Genomic DNA, 9,077 nt, shown 5'->3' on the forward strand with positions numbered 1-9,077 from the left:
ATTTGAAGGCGACGCAGGCCAAACTAGACTCCAGCAAAAAATTTCAAACAGCGCCCTCTGCTGTCAGGCAAGAGCAGAAACCATAAAAAGCTTACAGCACTTGTTATTCCCAGCCGGTCTCCCATCCAAGTACTAACCAGGCCCGCCCCTGCTTAGCTTCCGAGATCGGGCGTTTTCAGGGTAGTATGGCCGTAAGCTGCCAAGTCAACTGAAAAGATCCTATTTGAAGGCGACGCAGGCCAAACTAGACTCCAGCAAAAAGTGTCAAACAGCGCCCTCTGCTGTCAGGCAAGAGCAGAAACCATAAAAGGCTTACAGCACCTGGTATTCCCAGGCGGTCTCCCATCCAAGTACTAACCAGGCCCACCCCTGCTTAGCTTCCGAGATCGGACGAGATCGGGCGTTTTTTTTTTTTTTTTTTTTTTTTTTTATTATTGAACATACCACAGTACGTCACAGATATGCATACATCAACATACTATATACACAATTATTCCATTCTTTCATGTTATTACACGTCCACATTGACAACTCTCAGTCCAGGCACAGCCTGTTTGTCCAAGATTTTTTATTTATTTTTTTTTTTTTTCTTTCGTTCCCCTTCTGTAGGTTGAGAGTTTTTTTTTTTTTTTTTTTTTTTTTTTTTTTTTTTTCCCTCTCCTATAGGTTGAACACAATTTTGTTTTTGTCTGCTATCAAGATCAGACCGCTCCCTTCTATGAAGGAGCTCTCGAACTTTTCTTGGTCAGCGGTCCGGCATAATGACACATCCCTCCTTACAATAGCTTCAAAATATGTCCATACGGGTATTTTTTTTTTTTCGAACTTTGCAAGGTTCCGCCTCATCCAGATAGCGTACCTGGCGTGGCTCAACATGAAGTTCCATAGGTTGATGTTCACCCCTTGCTGGCCTCCTCTGTGGCCGAGCAGGAGTTCTTCCTTCCATCTCACGGTTCGGGTGAAGTCGCTTTTCCAATTCCTCTCCATTGTACCTTTTAGTCTATCCACAAATACATTCAGTTCTTTACAGTTCACAAATAAGTGCAGCAGGCTTTCCACCTCGCTGCCGCACACATTACACTCCCTTCCTACGTTTTTATTGATTTGGTGTATTACTTCGTTTGTGTATATCCTATTATGTTTTATTTTGAAGTCCAGGTCGGCGCATTCCTGATTGTTGTATTTACAGTTTCCCATCACCCATATGTCCTGTCCTTTTATGTGGCTGAACACTTTCGGCCAGAGGAGCTCAGCGGTTGGCCTTTTAAAGGCCTTGCTCACAAGGGCCCAATAGAGTGTTTTCACTGTGCATGTTTTTATGTTGATCTCTTTTTCTTTGGTTTTTAGCATAATTCCAGGTAGCTCATCTGTTTCTTTACCTGTTTCTTGGCTATTTATGTGCCTTTGCCAAGCTTTTGGGATGGCCATCTTTATTTTATTGTATTCGTTCTTTATTGTTCTTTCCGGTATTTCATCGTCATATTCGTGTACACTGTCTATAATGGCTTGCTCCCTCAGGAAGCCCGGTATGACCTCATATACAAAGTCTTTAATTTGTCTTAGTCCTGCTGAAAAGAAGACTTTGTTATACAGTACTTTTCCTTCCTTTACGATCTGGGGGTTTTGAAAGACCGGCTGGCTCATCACTTTGTTTTTTGTGTGGTTTGTGTACACAAAGTCATGCACAAGCCTACCCCAGGCCTCCATGACTTCTTTAAAGAAGGTGGGGGTGCCCTCGTGCAGCCTCCCTCTCAGGTCCATCAGTAGGCTGTATTGCCCACACCGTCCATATTTGAAGAGGGTCTCTCGGAAGAAGGGCTTCCACCCACAGTCTGTTTCTCCCTGCAAATATTTTATCACCATCCTGGTTCTGATTGCCGCTTTTTTGGTCTGTAAGTCCACCAGTTTTAGTCCGCCCTCTTTATACTGTCCTATCAGGGTTTTTTGTGCAATGCGCACGCCTTTCCCCTCCCACAGGAAGTCGCATATGGTTCTCTCTGCTTCGGCCGCTGCCCACTGGGGCAGGCTCACCACTCCCAGGGCATATACCAGTTTGGACATTAACAGAGAGTTTATGATGACTACCCTCCCTTTTAGGGTCAGCTTTCGTGCTCTCCATCTGTTTACGGTCTGTTTGATCTTGTTTAAGGTTCCCGTCCATGTCAAGTTGGTCACTTGTTTGTCGTTTGCGCCTATATATATGCCGATGATCTTTATGCAGTCTTGTGCCTCCTTAAACGGCAGATCGCATTTCTGTCCCTCAAAGTTGCCGATGTATAAAATCTCGGACTTGTCCATATTAATTTTTGCGCCCGCTGCCCTCCCGTATTTTTCCACGCATCCCATTGCATTGCGCACATCCTCGGCGTCTTTCAGAGTCAGGGTTGTGTCATCCGCGTATTGGTGGATGACGCTCCGGCCTCCTCCCGGTATCGCCACTCCCTTTATTTCTCCGGTGGTTTTTATGAGAGCGGCGAGGGGTTCTACCGCAATGGTGAATAGCGGGGCGGATAGCGGGCAGCCTTGTCTCACCGATCTCGTCAGGGGGAAGGTGTCTGTCATTGTGCCATTTATTTTCACGCAACTTCTCGCCTGCCCGTACAGCAGCTGCAGCCATCGTAGCATCCTTTTGCCCACCCCTACTTTTTGCATCGTCTTCCATATGAAAGGGTGCTCCACCCTGTCGAAGGCTTTATTTAAGTCTAGGCTGATCACTATCCCGCTTTCTTCCTTCATGTGTTCCACCACGTTTTGCACGGTTCTCACTGTGTCTGTGATATCTCTTCCCGGCACACTGTACGCCTGGGTGGGTGAGATAATTTCTTTTAAGACTCCTTTTAGCCTGTTTGCTAACACTTTGGCGAGTATTTTATAATCCACATTTAGCAGGCTTATTGGCCTGTAGTTCTCTAGTTTTTCCCTGTCGCCTTTTTTGTGGATGAGGGTGATGATGCCCGTGGCCATAGAGGTCGGCATCTCTCCCCTCTCCTCCATGCGTTGGTATACTTTGTGCAGCATGGGTGCCAGCGTAACGGTGAATGCTTTGTACAATTCGGCCGTAAGGCCGTCGCTTCCGGGACTTTTGCGGGGCTGCAGTTCTTTAATTGCTTTTTCTATATCCGCTATGCGTATGTCTCTTTCACAGGCGCGTCTTCCGGCCTCGGTCACCTTTGCGGTGACTCTTTCTATGATCTCATCTGCGCTTTGTTCGTTGATTTGGCCTCCTGTGAAGAGGTCTGCATAGTAGTCTCTCGTGATTTCGAGGATTTCAACAAAATCTGAGGTTGTTTGGCCCCTTTTGTCTTCTAGTTGTTTTATGTACATTTTCCTCTGTTTTTCTTTCTCAAGGTTTAAGAAGAAACTGGTGTACTTTTCGCCCTTTGCTGCCCAAAGCGCTTTACTTCTGATGATTGCGCCTTCGCACCTTTCTTTTTCGTATACGGCCAGTTCCTTTTTTAATTGGATGTATTTTTCGATGTTATATTGTGGTATTTCTTCTATCTTTTTTTCCTCTATTGCTATTTTGCTTTCCAGCATTACTCTGTTCTCGTTGTCTATTTGCTTTTTCCGTTTGGCAAATTTTATGCTCTGCTTTTTGATGAAAGTCTTTATCGTCTCCCATCCTTGGATGGCATCGTCCTCCATCAACTCCTGCACAAGTTCACTTTGGAGCAGGGTGGTTATCTTATTTTTGTATGCCGGGTCTTGTACTAGCGAGGAGTTGAGGCACCAGGTTCCCCCGCCCTTCCCCTCCCCTTTGGGCCCTAAGGTTAATGTCATGATAGCGTGGTCGCTTAATTCTGTAAACTCCCACTTCAGTTTGCGTACATGTCCTATAATTTCTTCCTTTGCAATACACAGGTCTATTCTACTCTGTTTCAGTTTTTTCCGCACTACCTGTTTTCTTGTATACCCTCTTTTGTTGGGGTTGTCGTTCCTCCACACGTCAACAAGGTTTTTGTCTTTTAGCAGGCTGAGTAGGGCTGCTCGGGAGACATCGGGTTTGAAGGTGGAGGCGCTGCAAGCGTCCATCCTGGTGCAGCGTACGTTAAAGTCCCCTACCAGCAGCGTGTTTGGTATGCATAAGGGGCCCAGCCATTCGAAGAAAGCCTTCCTTTCGATTTCATTATTCGATGCGTAGATGTTTATCAGCCTGTATTTTATTTTGGCCCGCATGAAGTCTACAATTAGCGCTCTTCCTTCGCTGTTTGTTTGTATTTGGACCGCATTTTCAACGCAGTTCTCTTTTAGGAGTATGGCTACGCCGCATGACTTTTGTGTCTTGTTGTTAACGAATATCGGCCCTGTCCATCTCTTTCGTATTTCCGGGAGGAGTTCGTTTGTCCATCTTGTCTCTTGCAAGCATACTATGTCCGCGTCTAGTCTGTGTAGTGCTCTTTCAAGTTTGTTCATATTTCTGACGCCGTTTATGTTTAAATTTGAAATTGTCACGGCGTTCATTATCTTTTGTGGGTGGGAATTATCTACCTTACATTCTATACAGTTTTCTCTCTTTTTTCCTCTTGTAACTTTTAAGCTGTTGGATCTCCATTTCATCCGGGCTCGAAAGGTCGCCCATTTCCTCCCACCTGCCTGTGGCTTCGTCGCCCCCGTCGTCGTCCCTCGCCGTGCTGGGGCCTGCTTTTGCTCCGTCGTTCCCTGTTTCCGCTTTTGTCACCGCTCCCGCCGTTCTCCTCGTCTTTGTCGCTGGTGTTGTCGTCGTCGTCGCTGCCGCCTCGGCCGCCGTCGTCGTCATCGCTGCTGCCTCAGTCGTCGTCGTCGCTGCCGCCTCAGCCGCCGCCGTCGTCGCTGCCGCCTCAGCCGCCTCAGCCGCCTCAGCCGCCGCCGTTGTCGCTGCCGCCTCAGCCTCAGCCGCCTCCTCCGCCACCGTCTCTGTCACCGCAGCCGCCGTCGCTGTCACCGCAGCTGCCGTTGCTGCTGTCATCGTCGTCGCCGCTGCCACCTCCATTGGCGTTGGCATCCTCTCCATTCTCTTTTCCTCTCCTTCACTTAGCACTGTAGCTGCCGGCGTTTCCATGTCTCTCTCCAGCGCTCCCTCAACCAGCATCTCCGCCTCTGCTGTCAAGCCGCCCCCCAGCACCGCCTCAGCCTGCATCGGCAATGGGCCGCGATCGCCCCTTTCATTCTCCTCACACTCTCTGGCGTAGTGGCCTTGCTCGCCACATTTAAAGCACTTAAACTCCGGGCAATCTCGGATAATGTGGCCGGGCTGGATGCACAATCTGCATACCTTCCTCTGGCGGTCGTGTAGCACCCGAAAGTGTTCTTCCCCCTCGAGGGTCTCAAACTTAGTTGCAAATGGTAGGGAGCGGACTTTTTCGTTGAAGCGCACCTTTAGGTAGCGTGTTCCGTCTGCGATGTCGGTGCCTGGCCACATGCGCCTTCTGATGGTGGACACTGCCTGAACTCCCCATTCCTCCAGCTTCTTCAGGATCACCTCATCTTCAATGTACACTGGAAGGCCAAGGAACGAGACGACGAGCTCGTCATTACGAATTTCTGACGCTATAATCTTATTGGTCTTCAATGTGATGCCGTCCAGCAGACGGTCCTTTCCTTTTTTGTCTTCTGTAGTAACTTCGAATTTTGTCAGGGATTTTTGGCGGCATCCCACCACTCGTCCACATTCTTCTCTAATTTTCTTACATATCTCCATCATCGTTACTTTTTCCTGTCCTACTACTTCCACTGCCACTGTTAATTGTCTTTCATACTTGTTGTCTGCATTTGTTGTCTCGTCCACGCTTTTCTTCTCTGCTCGCTCCATTTTCCCTCTTATAGGCCCCGGCATCATTTGACACCCACCCCCCCCAGCCGCGGTTGGTGGTGGTGGGGGCGTGGGGTTGCTTCGTACAAGTATTACGTTTTAGGCGGAAATTTGGCTAAAATTCTTCAAAAGAAATCGGAAGACAGGGAGTACACACTCAGGGTTGCCTCTTGTTTGCTCACACTCTCACCTGCACTCAATCACCAATCAGTGATCAGGCGTTTTCAGGGTAGTATGGCCGTAAGCTGCCAGGGCAACTGAAAAGATCCTATTTGAAGGCGACGCAGGCCAAACTAGACTCCAGCAAAAAGTGTCAAACAGCGCCCTCTGCTGTCAGGCAAGAGCAGAAACCATAAAAAGCTTACAGCACCTGGTATTCCCAGGCGGTCTCCCATCCAAGTACTAACCAGGCCCACCCCTGCTTAGCTTCCGAGATCAGACGAGATCGGGCATTTTCAGGGTAGTATGGCCGTAAGCTGCCAGGTCAACTGAAAAGATCCTATTTGAAGGCGACGCTGGCCAAACTAGACTCCAGCAAAAAGTGTCAAACAGCGCCCTCTGCTGTCAGGCAAGAGCAGAAACCATAAAAAGCTTACAGCACCAGGTATTCCCAGGCGGTCTCCCATCCAAGTACTAACCAGGCCCGCCCCTGCTTAGCTTCCGAGATCGGACGAGTTCGGGCGTTTTCAGGGTAGTATGGCCGTAAGCTGCCAGGGCACTGAAAAGTTCCTATTTGAAGGCGACGCAGGCCAAACTAGACTCCAGCAAAAAGTGTCAAAAAGCGCCCTCTGCTTTCAGGCAAGAGCAGAAACCATAAAAAGCTTACAGCACCTGGTATTCCCAGGCGGTCTCCCATCCAAGTACTAACCAGGCCCGCCCCTGCTTAGCTTCCGAGATCGGGCGTTTTCAGGTTAGTATGGCCGTAAGCTGCCAGGTCAACTGAAAAGATCCTATTTGAAGGCGACGCAGGCCAAACTAGAATCCAGCAAAAAGTGTCAAACAGCGCCCTCTGCTTTCAGGCAAGAGCAGAAACCATAAAAAGCTTACAGCACTTGGTATTCCCAGGCGGTCTCCCATCCATGTACTAACCAGGCCCGCCCCTGCTTAGCTTCCGAGATCGGACGAGATCGGGCGTTTCCAGGGTAGTATGGCCGTAAGCTGCCAAGTCAACTGAAAAGATCCTATTTGAAGGCGACGCAGGCCAAACTAGACTCCAGCAAAAAGTGTCAAACAGCGCCCTCTGCTGTCAGGCAAGAGCAGAAACCATAAAAGGCTTACAGCACCTGGTATTCCCAGGCGGTCTCCCATCCAAGTACTAACCAGGCCCACCCCTGCTTAGCTTCCGAGATCGGACGAGATCGGGCGTTTTCAGGGTAGTATGGCCGTACGCTGCCAGGGCAACTGAAAAGATCCTATTTGAAGGCGACGCAGGCCAAACTAGACTCCAGCAAAAAGTGTCAAACAGCGCCCTCTGCTGTCAGGCAAGAGCAGAAACCATAAAAAGCTTACAGCACCTGGTATTCCCAGGCGGTCTCCCATCCAAGTACTAACCAGGCCCACCCCTGCTTAGCTTCCGAGATCAGACGAGATCGGGCGTTTTCAGGGTAGTATGGCCGTAAGCTGCCAGGTCAACTGAAAAGATCCTATTTGAAGGCGACGCAGGCCAAACTAGACTCCAGCAAAAAGTGTCAAACAGCGCCCTCTGCTGTCAGGCAAGAGCAGAAACCATAAAAAGCTTACAGCACCAGGTATTCCCAGGCGGTCTCCCATCCAAGTACTAACCAGGCCCGCCCCTGCTTAGCTTCCGAGATCGGACGAGTTCGGGCGTTTTCAGGGTAGTATGGCCGTAAGCTGCCAGGGCACTGAAAAGTTCCTATTTGAAGGCGACGCAGGCCAAACTAGACTCCAGCAAAAAGTGTCAAAAAGCGCCCTCTGCTTTCAGGCAAGAGCAGAAACCATAAAAAGCTTACAGCACCTGGTATTCCCAGGCGGTCTCCCATCCAAGTACTAACCAGGCCCGCCCCTGCTTAGCTTCCGAGATCGGGCGTTTTCAGGTTTGTATGGCCGTAAGCTGCCAGGTCAACTGAAAAGATCCTATTTGAAGGCGACGCAGGCCAAACTAGAATCCAGCAAAAAGTGTCAAACAGCGCCCTCTGCTTTCAGGCAAGAGCAGAAACCATAAAAAGCTTACAGCACCTGGTATTCCCAGGCGGTCTCCCATCCAAGTACTAACCAGGCCCGCCCCTGCTTAGCTTCCGAGATCGGACGAGTTCGGGCGTTTTCAGGGTAGTATGGCCGTAAGCTGCCAGGGCCACTGAAAAGTTCCTATTTGAAGGCGACGCAGGCCAAACTAGACTCCAGCAAAAAGTGTCAAACAGCGCCCTCTGCTTTCAGGCAAGAGCAGAAACCATAAAAAGCTTACAGCACCTGGTATTCCCAGGCGGTCTCCCATCCAAGTACTAACCAGTCCCGCCCCTGCTTTGCTTCCGAGATCGGACGAGATCGGGCAAATTCAGGGTAGTATGGCTGTAAGCTGCCAAGGCAACTGAAAAGATCCTATTTGAAGGCGACGCAGGCCAAACTAGACTCCAGCAAAAAGTTTCAAACAGCGCCCTCTGCTGTCAGGCAAGAGCAGAAACCATAAAAAGCTTACAGCACTTGTTATTCCCAGCCGGTCTCCCATCCAAGTACTAACCAGGCCCGCCCCTGCTTAGCTTCCGAGATCGGGCGTTTTCAGGGTAGTATGGCCGTAAGCTGCCAAGTCAACTGAAAAGATCCTATTTGAAGGCGACGCAGGCCAAACTAGACTCCAGCAAAAAGTGTCAAACAGCGCCCTCTGCTGTCAGGCAAGAGCAGAAACCATAAAAGGCTTACAGCACCTGGTATTCCCAGGCGGTCTCCCATCCAAGTACTAACCAGGCCCACCCCTGCTTAGCTTCCGAGATCGGACGAGATCGGGCGTTTTCAGGGTACTAAGGCCGTAAGCTGCCAGGGCAACTGAAAAGATCCTATTTGAAGGCGACGCAGGCCAAACTAGACTCCAGCAAAAAGTGTCAAACAGCGCCCTCTGCTGTCAGGCAAGAGCAGAAACCATAAAAAGCTTACAGCACCAGGTATTCCCAGGCGGTCTCCCATCCAAGTACTAACCAGGCCCGCCCCTGCTTAGCTTCCGAGATCGGACGAGTTCGGGCGTTTTCAGGGTAGTATGGCCGTAAGCTGCCAGGGCACTGAAAAGTTCCTATTTGAAGGCGACGCAGGCCAAACTAGACTCCAGCAAAAAGTGTCAAAA

General features: G+C 49.6%; 10 non-coding genes and 4 pseudogenes across 10 annotated transcripts; all 14 read right to left on the bottom strand.

The window, feature by feature from the left end:
* Positions 1-88: 88 nt before the first annotated feature.
* LOC131123665 (5S ribosomal RNA) lies at positions 89-197 on the bottom strand (annotated as a pseudogene).
* A 5,949-nt stretch (positions 198-6,146) lies between these two features.
* On the bottom strand, positions 6,147-6,265 carry LOC131123871 (5S ribosomal RNA). Its single transcript, XR_009128763.1, has one exon. It is a non-coding gene; the product is annotated as a 5S ribosomal RNA (ribosomal RNA).
* Positions 6,266-6,377: 112 nt separating this feature from the next.
* Positions 6,378-6,496, bottom strand: LOC131120304 (5S ribosomal RNA). The gene has a single exon (XR_009126862.1). It is a non-coding gene; the product is annotated as a 5S ribosomal RNA (ribosomal RNA).
* A 111-nt stretch (positions 6,497-6,607) lies between these two features.
* LOC131123027 (5S ribosomal RNA) lies at positions 6,608-6,716 on the bottom strand (annotated as a pseudogene).
* A 112-nt stretch (positions 6,717-6,828) lies between these two features.
* LOC131121219 (5S ribosomal RNA) lies at positions 6,829-6,947 on the bottom strand. Its single transcript, XR_009127754.1, has one exon. It is a non-coding gene; the product is annotated as a 5S ribosomal RNA (ribosomal RNA).
* A 112-nt stretch (positions 6,948-7,059) lies between these two features.
* Positions 7,060-7,178, bottom strand: LOC131124022 (5S ribosomal RNA). Its single transcript, XR_009128779.1, has one exon. It is a non-coding gene; the product is annotated as a 5S ribosomal RNA (ribosomal RNA).
* A 112-nt stretch (positions 7,179-7,290) lies between these two features.
* On the bottom strand, positions 7,291-7,409 carry LOC131121345 (5S ribosomal RNA). The gene has a single exon (XR_009127860.1). It is a non-coding gene; the product is annotated as a 5S ribosomal RNA (ribosomal RNA).
* Positions 7,410-7,521: 112 nt separating this feature from the next.
* Positions 7,522-7,640, bottom strand: LOC131120305 (5S ribosomal RNA). The gene has a single exon (XR_009126863.1). It is a non-coding gene; the product is annotated as a 5S ribosomal RNA (ribosomal RNA).
* A 111-nt stretch (positions 7,641-7,751) lies between these two features.
* LOC131123442 (5S ribosomal RNA) lies at positions 7,752-7,860 on the bottom strand (annotated as a pseudogene).
* A 112-nt stretch (positions 7,861-7,972) lies between these two features.
* Positions 7,973-8,091, bottom strand: LOC131120146 (5S ribosomal RNA). Its single transcript, XR_009126707.1, has one exon. It is a non-coding gene; the product is annotated as a 5S ribosomal RNA (ribosomal RNA).
* Positions 8,092-8,203: 112 nt separating this feature from the next.
* Positions 8,204-8,322, bottom strand: LOC131121863 (5S ribosomal RNA). The gene has a single exon (XR_009128358.1). It is a non-coding gene; the product is annotated as a 5S ribosomal RNA (ribosomal RNA).
* A 112-nt stretch (positions 8,323-8,434) lies between these two features.
* LOC131123666 (5S ribosomal RNA) lies at positions 8,435-8,543 on the bottom strand (annotated as a pseudogene).
* Positions 8,544-8,655: 112 nt separating this feature from the next.
* LOC131120848 (5S ribosomal RNA) lies at positions 8,656-8,774 on the bottom strand. Its single transcript, XR_009127393.1, has one exon. It is a non-coding gene; the product is annotated as a 5S ribosomal RNA (ribosomal RNA).
* A 112-nt stretch (positions 8,775-8,886) lies between these two features.
* On the bottom strand, positions 8,887-9,005 carry LOC131120306 (5S ribosomal RNA). The gene has a single exon (XR_009126864.1). It is a non-coding gene; the product is annotated as a 5S ribosomal RNA (ribosomal RNA).
* Between the last annotated feature and the right edge of the window lie 72 nt (positions 9,006-9,077).

Source organism: Doryrhamphus excisus, chromosome 2 (genome assembly GCF_030265055.1).
Source record: "Doryrhamphus excisus isolate RoL2022-K1 chromosome 2, RoL_Dexc_1.0, whole genome shotgun sequence".
Lineage (NCBI taxonomy): Eukaryota > Metazoa > Chordata > Actinopteri > Syngnathiformes > Syngnathidae > Doryrhamphus > Doryrhamphus excisus.